Genomic DNA, 16,217 nt, shown 5'->3' on the forward strand with positions numbered 1-16,217 from the left:
TGAACTGCAGCAGAAAGGAAACGGTGGTGCGGGCGACGAAGGAAATCAGTGCTTCCTTCTTGCATCCCTTGTGTAGCGTTATAGGAAGAGACAGAAAAATAATTTCCTGCCTCTTTTTCTAGGGCCTTCCCCAACCTACCCAAGTCATCCAGAATTATAGCCTTTAAGCCATGGGTAGGTAAACTAAGGCCCAGGGGCCAGATCTGTCAAGCCTCTGCTTAAAGACCTCCAAAGGAGGAGACTCCACCACACTCCTTGGCAGCAAATTCCACTGTCAAACAGCTCTTACTGTCAGGAAGTTCTTCCTAAGGTTTAGGTGGAATCTTCTTTCTTGTAGTTTGGATCCATTGCTCCGTGTCCGCTTCTCTGGAGAAGCAGAAAACAACCTTTCTCCCTCCTCTATGTGACATCCTTTTATATATTTGAACATGGCTATCCTATCACCCCTTAACCTCCTCTTCTCCAGGCTAAACATGCCCAGCTCCCTTAGCCGTTCCTCATCAGGCATCGTTTCCAGGCCTTTGACCATTTTGGTTGCCCTCCTCTGGACACGTTCCAGTTTGTCAGTGTCCTTCTTGAATTGTGGTGCCCAGAACTGGACACAGTACTCCAGGTGAGGTCTGACCAGAGCAGAATACAGTGGCACTATTACTTCCCTTGATCTAGATGCTATTCTCCTATTGATGCAGCCCAGAATTGCATTGGCTTTCTTAGCTGCCGCGTCACACTGTTGGTCAAGTTTGTGGTCAACCAAGACTCCTAGATCCTTTTCACATGTACTGATTCCACCCCACGCCTCCAAATGCAGGTTGTGCAATTATAGTTGGGAGCCCTTGCGCAAGACGCCTGCGTCCCTGAGAGATCAGACTTTTTGGGGTGAGGAATGTGATGGTGAAAGATGCTGGATAGAATCACAGAGATGTGATTTATCTAGTCCAACTCCCTGCAATGCAGGAATCACAGATAATTTGTCTTTTTTATTATTGGTTTTTTAACATATCATTTTCAACAATTATTAAACATACTTTTATATCTTATACAGTTCTTTTTTTACTTCCATCAATCACATCTGAAAACTTTCCAATGTTTTCCACTTAATTTATATTTCTTACTTTCACTGTTACATTTAAATATCATAATATCTCTCTTCTTTCTTTTCTTTGTTTCGTATATTCCTCCGTACAAAACTTCTTGTAGTCCTACTAGTGTAATTTGTTGATTACAGTTGCTCTTCAAATAGTTCGCATATTTCTTCCAATCTTCTGTGAATCTCTGGTCCTGCAGGTTTCGAATCCTTCCTGTCATTTTGTCCAATTCTGCGTAGTCCATTAATTTCGTCTGCCATTCTTCTTTTGTCGGAATTTCTTCTTGCTTCCATTTCTGGGCCAACAATACTCTTGCCGCTGTTGTTGCATATAAAAACAGTTTTAATATCCTGTCTATTAATGTCTTCACTTGTAATACCAAGTAAAAATGCTTTTGGTCTTTTTAAAAATGTATATTTCAACATCTTTTTCATCTGATATATATCATTTCCCAGAAGTCTTTTTACTTTCTTACATTCCCACCACATATGATAAAATGATCCTTCTTTTTCTTTACATTTCCAAAATTTATTACTTGTCTTATACATTTTAGCTAATTTCACAGGTGTGATATACCATCTATACATGATTTTCATCATGTTATCTTTCAACGCATTACATGCTGTAAATTTTATTCTTTCTTTCCACAACCTCTCCCATTCTTTTAGCTGTGTATTATATCCAAACACAGCTAATTTGTCTTAATCATCAGGACAACACTTGCTTTCACGCAACGGCACCCAAACGAATCAGAATAAATGCTCATTATATAGACAAATGTTGTCTAATCTTGCAAACAAATGAGGATGAATAAGCCCGTTGTTTGGAACCACCTTTAGTAGCAACTCAAATTCTCAAGCTGTTGTAAGACTACTTGGAGTGAAATAATCTGCGCTCAGTTGGTCACAATGCAATTATTATTATTATTATTATTATTATTATTATTATTATTATTATTATTATTATTATTATTATTTCCCCATATGTCCCAAAGCAATGCAAAGAATAAAATTGATGTCTGGTTTTAATCTTCACTTTATGGCTTTTATTGCATGCTTCTACGTCCTTTTGTTGTAAACTGCTTTGAGGTGCTTTATGAAACAGTGGTAGATAAATATTTGCATAAATAAATAAGAACAGTTAAAAATAGCACAAAACAAACAAACAAAACAGAAAACAAATAGGAAAGCATTCCAAAGTGGACCCCAAGGCAGAGCGGAAAAGCACCGGATCAGACCTCCCCCCCCCACAAACACATTTGTGCTTCTGAGCATGCAAAGAGTGCTTTCCTGGCCTCTCCCTGCAACTGCAACCACTTCCCATTGGCCTGGAATTTAGGAGAAGGGATTCCAGTTCCGAGGGGGAGGCTTATAGCTTCAACGCGGCTTATGGTTCTTCTTGCGAGCTATAAGTGCTCTTTGCAACAAGTGTTTTTGTTCTGCTTTTCTTTGGGGCTAATGGAGAATTGAAACTAGACGATGAATCAATACCAGCGCAGGGAGGAAAAGGAATGAAGAGGTTTGTTTCGCTTGCTCTCTTGAGCAGCTCAAAAACAGCAGCAAGAAGGCAGGAATGCCATATCACTCCTTGCTATGAAAAGTAAAGGTAAAGGTAAAAGGAACCCCTGACCATTAGGTCCAGTCGTGACCGACTCTGGGGTTGTGGCGCTCATCTCGCTTTACTGGCCGAGGGAGCCAACATACAGCTTCCGGGTCATGTGGCCAGCAGGACTAAGCCGCTTCTGGCGAACCAGAGCAGCGCATGGAAATGCTGTTTACCTTCCCGCCGAAGAGGTACCTATTTATCTACTTGCACTTTGAGTGCTTTCGAACTGCTAGGTTGGCAGGAGCAGGGACCGAGCAACGGGAGCTCACTCCATCGTGGGGATTCGAACCGCCGACCTTCTGATTGGCAAGGCCTAGGCTCTGTGGTTTAACTCACAGCGCCACCCGCGTCCCACTATGAAAAGTCCCATCTGCTAATTTCTGCAGACCCAGGTTCTTAAGGGAGAAGCTGGCCGCGTGTGCATTTCTGACACACACACACATGCTTTAAATGAAGGGTCAGTCCATCCAGAAGCAATTTGCTGGTTGAAGGTAAATCAAGTTCATCACGCTCTTGAAGGATGCTGATACCTGCCGGAGCAAATGTTCTAGTCCTCATGGAGATAAGGGAGCAGTTTGCATTATAGAGTCGGTGCTGAGAAGCTCCAGTGTAGGCCATGAAGCTAACATCTATCTATCTCAGCTAGGACACAGCTGCGAAACAACCGACAGGTGTGTGGCCCTTTCAGATGTGGCTGGATTTGAACTCCCAACAGACTCAGCCAGCATGACAAAGGCTGGGGGAAACGGGATTCAGGCCAGATTTTGCCAGCCAGAGCCTTTGGATTGTGGCTCCATCAGCCCCACTCAAAGCAGCACTCAAAAGCTTAACAGAACCAAAAGAAGGAACCTTTTATCACATGTGGTGGATGTGCCCCAAGGTAAAAGACTTCTGGGAAAGGATTTATAATGAACTGAAAAAAGTGTTGAAAGACACCAGAAGCCTTTTTACTTGGTATAGTGTGTGTGTGTGTAGGGGGGGTGAAATCCCCCTGTCAGGGAACTGACATCGGAGGAAAGGGAAGTGGTAAGGCTCCCAGAGACTGGGAGAGAGTCAACAGCCAAAGCAGGGACCAGCAGGGGGAGCGCGGGGTCTCTGGAGGAGGATCTCAGTAATGCTGAGAGAGACGCAGCAGCCCAGGCAGGAAGCAGCAGGGGAGAGAAAGGGGTGAGAGACACTTCGAGCGAAAATAGCGGGGAGGTGTCAGAAGCAACTGCAGGGAGACCCATACTTCGCCGGAAGCTGCCACGTCGTGAGTCCAGGAGACGCGTTTCCGTTAAGGAACTTCTTTGCTGGAAGCGCTTCCGCAGACAGCCACTGTCAGACTCTACTAGTGACTAGAGCAGACATGTCTGAGGAGCTCTGTCACACACAGAGGTTTGTGGGGTCGCACAAACTCTGAAGGGGCACAATTTTAAGCACAAGCAGCTAACCATCCCCTGACAGCAGTCTGACAGTCTCTGTACGCTGCCTGTGCAGGAGAAAGCATCATGAGCAACCCAGTCGGAACCGGAGACGCAGGGGTTGGAGCTGGTCCAAGCTTGGAAGAAAGGTATCAAGCTCTGGAGGTCCAACTTGCGCTGCAGACGGCGAGGCTCGAGGAGAGAAGGGCTCAGGATGCTGACAAAAAGGGGAGAACCACTCAGTTCCCCAGAAAGGTACCAGGATTGGTGCAGAAGTTTGGGGGGGACCCCAAGGATTACCATGCCTTTAGGACTGAGATGCAATATGCTCTGAATGTGCAGTTTGATGAGTTCCCTGATGAGGAATCGCAAGTTGCGTTCGTAATTGGGCATCTTGAGAAGGGGGCGCGGGACTGGGTTCGACCCCTGATGGCAACGCACAACGATATCCTAAAGGACACTATGAAATTCTTTCGTGCAATGGATATCATGTTTTCCAGCGATATTGAGGAAGGGGCGGTACGCAGACAGCTAATGGCTTGCAAGCAGGGAAGCAGATCTGTCCGTGAGTACTGGACTGAATTTACCATGCTGATTCACAGATTGGGGTGGGATTTATCGGCGGCACCCATTCAGATGCTATTTGAAGAAGGTCTTTCTTCAGCTGTGAAAGACGAGCTGGCCAGGAGCCCCAGGGCGGGGTCTATGGATCAGCTGACCAAATCTGCGCTGACCATTGGAGCGCGCCAGGAGGCAAGAGCCTTGGAGAGGCGGGAAGGGAGAGGGGAACGTTGGAAGGAGTTGCGCATTCCAGACATTCCTGAGCCAGCTTTCCCGCCGGCAGAGCCGATGGAAATCGGAACAGCCCGCGCGCGCGCAGTTTCAAAGCCCAGTGAGGGGGCGAAGAAGGAGGGAAAGGGAGCCCGGAAATGCTATCTCTGCCAACAGCCAGGCCACTTTGCCAGAGTCTGCCCCCAGAGGAAGGAATGGCAAGGGATGGTGGGAGCTGTTGAGGGGGAAGAGCAGGGAGAAACGGAGCAGGTAAAAGCCAACGCCTGGTTGCCAGCAGGGCACTGCAGCCAGGCCAAAGAGCAGTGAAAGTGCCCCTTCCCCAAGTGCCAGTGCCAGAAGCTCCTCGACCTGCTCTAGTGATTGAAGTGTCGCTAGAGCTGCAAAATGGACACCCCCTAAAAATAAAGGCGCTGTTGGACTCAGGCAGCTCCTGCAATTTCATGAGCAAGGAGTTTGCTGCTGAGCACCAGATACAGACTATCCCTTTAAGCAACCCCTTGCAGGTGACCACGATTGATGGCAGGGAACTGTTGGGAGGAGGCGTCAGCTTGCAGACCGTCCCAATGATAATGAGGGTGGCAAGGCACACAGAACTGATAGCGTTTAATGTGGCCACCTTGGGAGGCGCTCCCATTATTTTGGGAATGAGCTGGCTAGCCCTACATGATCCGCTGGTGGGCTGGCATCAAAGAGTGGTTTCCTTCGGTTCCGCACACTGCTTAGAACACTGCAGGGCGGAAAAGGGGTCAGCAGGGGCCCAAGCCACCCTAGCAGGGACGGAAGTGATGGAGAAGGGGAAGGTGCCACCACAGTATGCTGATCTCAGCGACGTGTTCAGCGAGAAGGAAGCGGACCAACTACCCCCGCATAGGCCCTTTGATTGCCAGATCAATTTACTCCCTGGAGCACAGCTTCCTGTAGGCAAGTTGTATGCCATGTCAGACAGGGAGATGCAGGAGTTGCGAGCGTTCATTGACAAGAACCTGAAGAGAGGCTTCATCAGAGAGTCCAAGGCAGCGGGGGGTAGCCCAGTGTTTTTTGTGGATAAAAAAAACACGGACAAGCCGAGGCTGGTATGTGACTTTCGGGCCCTAAATGCAGTGACAGAGCCGGCGGCTTTTCCTATGCCCAGGATTGATGATATTTTGACCAGGGTGCGAAAAGGAAAGATTTTTACAAAGCTGGACCTAAGGGGGGCGTACAACCTGATACGTATAAGGAAAGGGGATGAATGGAAGACCACCATGTTCACCCCTTTGGGGGCATTTGAATACCTCGTTATGCCTTTTGGATTACAAACAGGCTCCGCGTGTTTTCAAGCCTTTATGAACCATGTACTGGGGCCTTTGCTCTACAAGAATTGCGTGGCCTTCTTAGATGACGTGTTGGTGTATTCGGAGAATGAGGAGCAACATGTGAGAGACGTCAGAGAAGTGTTGAGCAGGCTGCAAGCCAACAGACTGTGGGTGAAACTGGAAAAGTGTCAGTTTCATACCAAGGAGGTGGAATTCCTGGGGTACCGCTTGTCAGACAAGGGGTTGGCCATGGACCCCGGCAAGGTTCAAGCGGTGCTGGAATGGAAAACACCCAAGACCAAGAAGGATGTGCAGAGGTTCCTAGGGTTTGGAAACTTTTATCGTAAGTTCATCCGAAACTTCGCCCACCTGACGGCGCCCATCACGGACTGTCTCAGCAGCAAAAAGAAGTTTGTTTGGACGGGGGAGGCGGAGCGAGCGTTTGAGGAACTGAAAAGGGCCTTCGCCTCTGACGAACAACTTCTACATGTGGATTTACAAAAAAAGCTGAGGGTCGAAACAGACGCTTCTGACAGAGCCATAGGGGCGGTGCTTCTTCTGCAGCCGGGGAAGGAGGGGTCAGAGTGGCGACCGTGTGCCTTCTTTTCGCGAAAGCTGAACAAATCTGAGAGAAACTACACGGTGCACGACCGGGAACTTCTTGCTATTTATGAGGCCTTCCGGAGATGGAGGCACCTACTAATTGGTGCACAACAGAAGGTGCAAGTGTGCACGGACCATAAGAATCTAGAGTATTGGAGAACTGCGCGAGTGCTCAACCAAAGGCAGTTGAGATGGGCCCAGGAGTTCTCCAAATTTAACTTTGAGATTTGTTACGTACCAGGCCCGGAGAACGTTAGGGCGGACGCTCTCTCACGCAAACCTGAATATTTGGAGGGAGAGGGTGCACCCGAAGAGACCCATGTTATTCCCGAGGACCGCTGGGTGTGTGGGGCGGCTTTGGTGGGGCAAAGGGAACTGGTAGAGGGAACGGTGCAGGATGAATACGCCCAGGACAAACTCAGGGGTCTCAGGAGGGAGGGAGACAAACCCGGGGGTTTTGAGGAGAGAAACGGGGCGTTGTATTACAAGGGAGCGTTATACATACCTGAAGGGGAATTGAGGGAAAAGGTACTCAAGCAACTGCACGATAGCCCCACAGCAGGGCATTTTGGGCAACACAAAACCATGTGGCTGGTTACCAGGGAATTCTGGTGGCCCAAGGTCAGGGAAGATGTGCGTGAATATGTGAGAGGGTGTGACCGATGTCAACGAGCCAAGGGGGAGAGGCGGGCACCGGCAGGTTTATTAGAACCACTACCCACGCCGGAAAGACCATGGGAGGCAGTGGCAATAGATTTCATGACTGATCTGCCCAGGTCCAAAGGGAAGACAGCCATTATGGTTGTGGTAGACCTGTTAACCAAGATGGCCCACTTTATAGCCTGCTCACATGCGGTCACAGCAGAAGAAACCGCTAGATTGTTTGTGGAAAATGTGTTTAGGTTGCATGGTGCCCCCTTGAGGGTGGTTTCGGACCGAGGGAAACAATTTACTTCCAGGTTCTGGAGGAAGCTCATGAGCTTGTTGCATGTAGAGGTGAATTTTTCCACTGCCCGTCATCCAGAAACCAATGGGCAGGCGGAAAGAGCTAATGGTGTCCTCCAGCAATATTTGAGGTGTTATGTGAATGACAGAGAGAATGATTGGGTGGAGAAGCTGGCGTTGGCAGAATTTGCCTATAACAATGCAGAGAACGTGTCCACGGGGATGAGCCCTTTTTTGGCCAATCACGGGTGTCATCCCCGAGCCTTCCCAGGGGGGGAGGGGGAGAACTGGAGCGTTCCTGCCGCAGAACAGTTCGTTGAAGAAATGGAAGCGATCCATCGCCAGCTCCAACTTAATTTAAACAGGGCGAAGGAGGAATATAAGAGGCAGGCAGACAAAACCAGAAGGGAAGGGGAAAGCATTAGGGTGGGGGACCAGGTGTGGCTGTCCACCCAAGGGTTACCATTTAAAGGAGGTTGTAAGAAGTTAAGACCCAAAAGACTGGGCCCATTTGAAGTCACGCAACAGGTCAACCCAGTGGCTTTCAGACTCCGGTTACCGAACCACATGAAGTTGCACCCAGTGTTCCACAGATCATTGCTGTCACCGTATATAGGGGACAGAGAGGGGAGGGTCAATAGGGGACCAGCTATGGAGGAAAAAGAACACAGCTACCATGTAGCGGAGATTCTCGATTCTAGGTGGAGGGGAGAGCAAGTAGAGTATTTGGTAATGTGGGAAGGGGAGCCGGAGTCGGAAAACACCTGGGTCAGGGCAGAGGATGTAGATGACGAGGTTTTGATTGAAACTTTTCATCAGAGATTCCCTAGAAAACCCCAGCCAGTGGCGAGGTTCCGGAGGGAATACTTCGCCACCACCGACGACGAAGAAGAGTTGGAGGGGTTCGCTGATTCCGAGGTGGAGGAGGATTCAGCGAGTCGGAACGAAGACCGATGGAGGGAATTGTTCGAGACGTCTGAAGATGAAGAGGATTCTTTTAGGGGTTTCAGCTCCTCACCGCCCAGAGGAGAAAGTAGGGGCGGGGGAGAGGGGGGCCCTGGAGGGGAGGTGGATGTCAGGGAACTGACATCGGAGGAAAGGGAAGTGGTAAGGCTCCCAGAGACTGGGAGAGAGTCAACAGCCAAAGCAGGGACCAGCAGGGGGAGCGCGGGGTCTCTGGAGGAGGATCTCAGTAATGCTGAGAGAGACGCAGCAGCCCAGGCAGGAAGCAGCAGGGGAGAGAAAGGGGTGAGAGACACTTCGAGCGAAAATAGCGGGGAGGTGTCAGAAGCAACTGCAGGGAGACCCATACTTCGCCGGAAGCTGCCACGTCGTGAGTCCAGGAGACGCGTTTCCGTTAAGGAACTTCTTTGCTGGAAGCGCTTCCGCAGACAGCCACTGTCAGACTCTACTAGTGACTAGAGCAGACATGTCTGAGGAGCTCTGTCACACACAGAGGTTTGTGGGGTCGCACAAACTCTGAAGGGGCACAATTTTAAGCACAAGCAGCTAACCATCCCCTGACACCCCCAAAAGGATGTTACTTTTTTTTTTGTACGCCACAACAGCTGCGAGAATATTACTAGCGAAGAATTGGAAGAAACAAGATTTACCAACTATCGAAGAATGGCAGATGAAGATGATGGACTAGATGGATTTTGCCGAACTGACCGGGAGAGTCTGAGACCAGAGAGAAGAGACGGTGGAAGAAAATTGGAAGAAGTTTAAAGAATATTTGAAAAAATATGTTAATATTTAAATATTAGAATAGTTTTGGAAGTGGATATAGAGTTAGAAATAGAAGATTGTGTATTTTAAAATATTATTATTTGTAAGTGATAAAAGGTGAAGATTTTTATGGTAAAAGTAAGTGTGATTTAAAAAATGGTTAGAAATTATGATATATATAAACTGCTAAAGATGAGGTAAAATGAAAATCAGATAGGGGGGACTTGCGGAAGCCCACCTAAAAATATTTAGAAAAAATAAGGATAAGACAAGAATTTGTTTGTATTGTTTGTTTTTCTGTTTGTGTTGTTTAGTTGTGTTATAAAATAAATAATTTTTTTGGGGGGGAAACCACAACAAAAGCTTAAGAGAGCCCCTATGGACAGGGGCAGTGCACCTGCAAAGTCAGCAACATGTTGTGGCATTTCTGCTTATCGTGCCGCTACTCAGAGCTTTCCATTGGTCAAGGGGAGTTGCCTGCGGCTAGACTCAGTTCTGGCGCTGGAGGAGACTCTTGAGAGTCCCATGGACTGCAAGAAGATCAAACCTCTCCATTCTTCAGGAAATCAGCCCTGAGTGCTCACTGGAAGGACAGATCCTGAAGCTGAGGCTCCAAGACTTTGGCCACCTCAGGAGAAGAGAAGACTCCCTGGAAAAGACCCTGATGTTGGGAAAGATGGAGGGCGCAAGGAGAAGGGGAGACAGAGGACGAGATGGTGGGACAGTGTTCTCGAAGCTACCAGCATGAGTCTGACCAAACTGCGGGAGGCAGTGGAAGACAGGAGGGCCTGGCGTGCTCTGGTCCAGGGGGTCACAAAGAGTCGGACACGACTAAACGATTAAACAACAACAGACTCAAACCCCACTTTGTAAGAGTGTAAGAGGCGCCCTGCAGGATCAGACCCGTGGCCCTTCCAGTCTGGCATCCTGTTCTCACAGTGACCAGCTGGATGCCTGTAGGAAACACTCAGGCAGAATCTGAACATAAGAGCTCTCTCTCTCTCTCGCCTCCTGCAGTTTCCAGCAACTGGTATTCAGAGGACAATCACTGCCCCAAACTGTGGAGGGCAGACCAGAGCCATTGCGGCCAGTAGCCACCGATTAGCCCTCTCCTCCTCCATAAGTTTGTCCGATCCTCTTTTAAAGCCATCCAAGTTAATGGCCATTGCTGCCTCCTGTGGCAGGGAGTTCCACAGTTTAACAGTGCCCTATGTGAAGTAGGGATTTCTGTGATCAGTCTTCCAACATTCAGCTTCACTGGACGCCCAGGAATTCCAGTGTCATAACAGGGAGGAAAACTTCCTCTATCCACTTTCAACCCGCCATGCTTCGTTTTATAAAACTCTGTCCTGCTACCTCTCTCGCTGGCCTTTTCTCTAAACTAAAAAGTCCCCAAATGCTGCGACCTTCACAGTGTGGCAAAATGACACACAAAATGAATTATAACTTTTACCACCCACCCAAAAAATGGGTCTGGGTTTCCCCAGACTGGCCTGATTTAAGTGTGTGTGGGTGTGGGTGTTTGTGCGCGCACACCCACACACCCACAAACACCCACACACCCACAGGGCTTGTTCTGCCTGGCAACAGAGACTGTAATAGCACGATTTCGGAGAAACTCTGCGTGTCGGTTCCTCTGCGAGAAGCCACAACTAGTTTCACAGTTTTCCTGCAAAGCAGAAGAAGTTTTGCAAGACACCCTGCATCTCAGCACAGCTCTCTCTGGCCTGCTGCCCCATGTACCCTCCATGCCCCAGGCCTGCTACCCCAAGACAAAGCCACGTGGACTTTCCTGGCACCTTAAAACGAGCAGTCAGATTTCTCCATCAAGGAGAGGGTACCTGGGGATAAGGAGAACGCCACAAACAAGTGTTAAACTGATCCATTTCAAAGTGCAACTTTTTTTTTTAAAATAACCTCTCCAGGCTTTCAGGCAAGGGACAACCCCGGCTTGTTCCTGGAGGTGAAGCCAGGGCATTCTGTTGTTGCTGTTGTTGTTGTTTAGTCGTCGTGTCCGCCTCTTCGTGACCCCCTGGACCAGAGCACGCCAGGCCCTCCTGTCTTCCACTGCCTCCCACAGTTTGGTCAAACTCATGTTCATAGCTTCGAGAACACTGTCCCACCATCTTGTCCTCTGTCCTCCCCTTCTCCTTGTGCCCTCCATCTTTCCCAACATCAGGGTCTTTTCCAGGGAGTCTTCCCTTCTCATGAGGTGGCCAAAGTCTTGGAGCCTCGGCTTCAGGATCTGTCCTTACAGTCAGCACTCAGGGCTGATTTCCTTCAGAATGGAGAGGTTTGATCTTCTTGCAGTCCATGGGACTCTCAAGAGTCTCCTCCAGCACCAGAATTCAAAAGCATCCATTCTTCGGCAATCAGCCTTCTACATACAAACACCTGCTCTACACCCGAGCTACGAATCCCTACATGGGCAGTAGCTAAAAGCCAGCAGCCATCCAGAGAAGTCGACGCTCATACACTGAATTTGGGACGTTCTGCATGCTAAGCAGGTGCTCTACCAGTGAACTGCAGCCTTGAAAGCGAATTAAGATTCCAGCCGCCATGGTTCCGAGCGAAAGGCTGGTTTAAATAGGAGTGTAGGAATTTGCCAAGTAAAACCACTAGTCCATCTAGTGGATGTCTGCTCCGACTGGCAGAGGCTTGCCAAGCTATCTGGGACCTACCCGGAGAGGCCAGAGATTGCAGCTGGGACCTTCTGCATTCAAAGCAGGTGTCCTGCCGCTGAGCTATAGCGTTTTACAGTCAAATAAAGACATTGCAGTGCAGAGGGAGCAGGCAGAGCGAGAGATTGGGGGTACACACAGTTCTGTGCTCCAAAACCCCACCACCACTTGCCACCGCCCCAGCATCTACCAGATGAGCCGGCTGTCACGCTAAGGCTAATTCTTTGGCCAGCTGCAAACACGCAATACATTTAAATAACTCCACCCGAAAAGAATCTGGGAACTGTAGTTTCAGGGTGTCCTGCCACGGCTTAAACTACCCAGTAGCGATGTATGGAAATGAGAGCTGGACCATAAAGAAGGCTAATCACCGAAGAATGGATGCTTTTGAATTCTGGTGCTGAAGGAGACTCTTGAGAGTCCCAGGGACTGCAAGAAGATCCAACCTCTCCATTCTGAAGGAAATCAGCCCTGAGTGCTCCCTGGAAGGACAGATCCTGAAGCTGAGGCTCCAAGACTTTGGCCACCTCCTGAGAAGAGAAGACTCCCTGGAACAGACCCTGATGTTGGGAAAGATGGAGGGCACAGGGAGAAGGGGACGACAGAGGACGAGATGGTGGGACAGTGTTCTTGAAGCCACAAACATGAGTCTGACCAAACTGCGGGAGGCAGTGGAAGACAGGAGTGCGTGGCATGCTCTGGCCCAGGGGGTCACAAAGAGGTGGACACGGCTAAACAACTGAACAACAACAGTGTGCTTTTAAAGTGCAGTGGGTGCACAGCCTTACACCACCACCTGCCTGCGGAAGAGGCGTCAATAATACACAACACCGCAAGTAAGATTATTTATCAAGGCCGGGCCCTGCTATCAAAATGTGCTCTAGATAAGCCCTCCGGAATCAGCCTCACTCACAGACACAAGGAAACAGGGCATTTCGAAGTCAGCTTCCTGCAGCCGAGACAGCAGCGGTTCTAAACGCAAAGGCGACAGGCGGAAACACTATAGAGCCCTCCTGCCTAAACATAGACTACCCTGAAATACCTTCTCTCTCTTTGAGGGCTGAGCTCTGCCTCACATTGCCTCAAAACCGCTTATTTTCTGCTGCTCAGCTGTTGTAGCAAATTTAGAATGTAACCTCGCTGGGGCAAAGAACACTTTTCTGGGTGTGTAGCTTATAGATATATTGGTGGCCTTTTCTCTCCAGAGCTGCTGGTTGCTCATGTGATCCGATGCCTTATGAGGAACGGCTAAGGGAGCTGGGCATGTTTAGCCTGGAGAAGAGGAGGTTAAGGGGTGATAGGATAGCCATGTTCAAATATATAAAAGGATGTCACATAGAGGAGGGAGAAAGGTTGTTTTCTGCTGCTCCAGAGAAGCGGACACAGAGCAATGGATCCAAACTACAAGAAAGAAGATTCCACCTAAACATTAGGAAGAACTTCCTGACAGTAAGAGCTGTTTGACAGTGGAATTTGCTGCCAAGGAGTGTGGTGGAGTCTCCTACTTTGGAGGTCTTTAAGCAGAGGCTTGACAACCATATGTCAGGAGTGCTCTGATGGTGTTTCCTGCTTGGCAGGGGGTTGGACTCGATGGCCCTTGTGGTCTCTTCCAACTCTAGGATTCTAGGATTCTATGATCCTCAACCAGAATCCTGCTTTTTTCATATTCCAAAAGAACCAAAACCAAAGGGAAACAGTGTGGTAGTGAGCTGAGGGGCCACGCCAGACCAGTGTTTTACTGGGGACGCATCCTGCAAGGTGCTTTTGGCCCACTAAGAGTAGTTCAGTGGTGGATTTTTCCCGCTTTTTAGGGGATGTTCTGTGCGGCTTTCCAAACCCTTTATACAGTGCCATCGCTGTCCGGAGGAGCGACAGCACGAGAAAAGCGGGATGAAAAGTCTTCTTCTTCTTCTTTGGCGATCACTCGCAGCCGAGTAAGATTGTCTTCCATAAGCACGGTTTTAACAATGAGTCCGTAAGTGACTGTGGAGGCCAATTCTGGACCCACACGTCCTTCCACAGTGGGGCTATTGGTTTCCAGGCGGGAGTTGATCACGGTGTGGATTTGCCAAGCGTGCCTTCCTCTTAGGACATTTCTCCCTTGCGTCCTGAGTTCGAGTGTCTTCAAAGCCCACGACACATTTGGTCAAGGCTGTTCTCCAACTGGAGCGCTCGCAGGCCAGTGTTTCCCAGTTGTCAGTGTTTATACTACATTTTTTTAGATTTGCCTTGAGACAGTCTTTAAACCTCTTTTGTTGACCACCAGCATCACACTTTCCATTTTTAAGTTCGAAATAGAGGAGTTGCTTTGGAAGACGATCGTCAGGCATCCGCACAACATGGCCAGTCCAACGCAGTTGATGCTGAAGAATCATTGCTTCAACACTGGTGATCTTTGCTTCTTCCAGGACACTAATAAAATAAAGCAGAGCCGTTGTGGTACAAGGCACCAAGAGATTTCAGCGGGAAGTTGCAAGGATATTTGGGAATGAAGCTGGGTAACCGCCCCAAACCCTTTGCCTCTCAGGGATGCAGCGGGCAACATCGGAAATGTGCAAAGTTGTGCTGGCTAGCCTGGTCCTTTAGGGGCTCTGTTGAAAGTGGCGGCATGGACATTTCACCTTCGTCCACACAGATGAAGCTGGACCGCTCCAACTCCAATCATCCCTGAATATTGGACTTGCTGACTGGGGCTGAAGGGAGTCTGGAGAGAGCCACCAATCAATCAAATCAATCAATCAATCAATCAATCAATCAACCAACCAATCGTGAAGGGCCACCAGCCTCCTGTCCCTGTCTAAATCCTGCCTTCTTGAACTCTTGACTTCCTCTACACCCCTTTGGCAGGCAGATATGTTTGTCTACGCTGGAGGGAGGGAGGGAGGGGTGAATAAATCAACGCCCCCCCCATGGCTCTTTCATCCCTCCTCTCCCAGGGTCAGGGGCAAATGCTCAATAGGATGTTAACTCCCAGCCTGGGAGATGAGGGCAGCAGGAGGGAGTGGGAGGGAGTCCCACGGGGACGCGGGTGGCGCTGTGGGTTAAACCACAGAGCCTAGGGCTTGCTGATCAAAAGGTCAGCGGTTTGAATCCCCGCAATGACGGGGTGAGCTCCCGTTGCTCGGTCCCAGCTCCTGCCAACCTAGCAGTTCGAAAGCACGTCAAAGTGCAAGTAGATAAATAGGTACCACTCCGGCGGGAAGGTAAACGGCATTTCCGTGCACTGCTCTGGTTCGCCAGAAGCGGCTTAGTCATGCTGGCCACATGACCCGGAAGCTGTATGCCGGCTCCCTCAGCCAATAAAGCGAGATGAGCGCCGCAACCCCAGAGTTGGCCACGACTGGAGTAAGGGTCCCTTTACCTTTAGGTAGTCCCATACCCAGTGCTTGCAGCATGCTAAGAAGCCCGTGCTAAACCCTGGCTGCTCAAAGCAGGAAGAAGCCAGTTTCAGAAAACGCTGCTCATTTGTGTTTTGTTTCCGGTTCCCTCCTGCCTCGTCTCTGCTGTGTTTCACAAGGGCAGCACTGAGGCTAGCCAGGAGGAAGCGGACAGCCAGGGGGATACCCCTTGGGCCGGTTAGGTGAGGGCTGGATGCTAACACAGCTGACCCAGGACCAAAGGTCTATGTCTCTTAGCCTAGCCTATCACACAGGGTTCTTGTGAGGATACAAGGGGGAGCTAGTATTTCACTTCCTTGGAGGAAAGGTGGGAAAGAAATCTAATAATGATTAAAGCTCTGGTTTTCCCAGTAGTGATGTGTGGAAGTGAGAGCTGGAGCATCAAGAAGGCTGATCGCCCAAGAATGGATGCTGCTTTTGAATTCTGGTGCTGGAGGAGACTCTTGAGAGTCCCATGGACTGCAAGAAGATCCAACCTCTCCATTCTGAAGGAAATCAGCCCTGAGTGCTCACTGGAAGGACAGATCCTGAAGCTGAGGCTCCAAGACTTTGGCCACCTCATGAGAAGAGAAGACTCCCTGGAAAAGACCCTGATGCTGGGAAAGATGGAGGGCACAAGGAGAAGGGGACGACAGAGGACGAGATGGTGGGAAGGTGTTCTCGAAGAGACCAACATGAGTTT

The 16,217-nt window shown here is 49.3% G+C and overlaps 1 long non-coding RNA gene across 1 annotated transcript; it reads right to left on the reverse strand.

Moving 5' to 3' along the window:
- Positions 1–787: 787 nt before the first annotated feature.
- On the reverse strand, positions 788–15,118 carry LOC309520789. The gene is made up of 3 exons (XR_014214422.1): positions 13,783–15,118; positions 13,180–13,371; positions 788–1,403 (listed from the first exon to the last, which is right to left on the reverse strand). It is a non-coding gene; the product is annotated as an uncharacterized lncRNA (long non-coding RNA).
- Between the last annotated feature and the right edge of the window lie 1,099 nt (positions 15,119–16,217).

The sequence above is a fragment of the Podarcis vaucheri genome, assembly GCF_965113315.1.
Source record: "Podarcis vaucheri genome assembly, chromosome: 16".
Lineage (NCBI taxonomy): Eukaryota > Metazoa > Chordata > Lepidosauria > Squamata > Lacertidae > Podarcis > Podarcis vaucheri.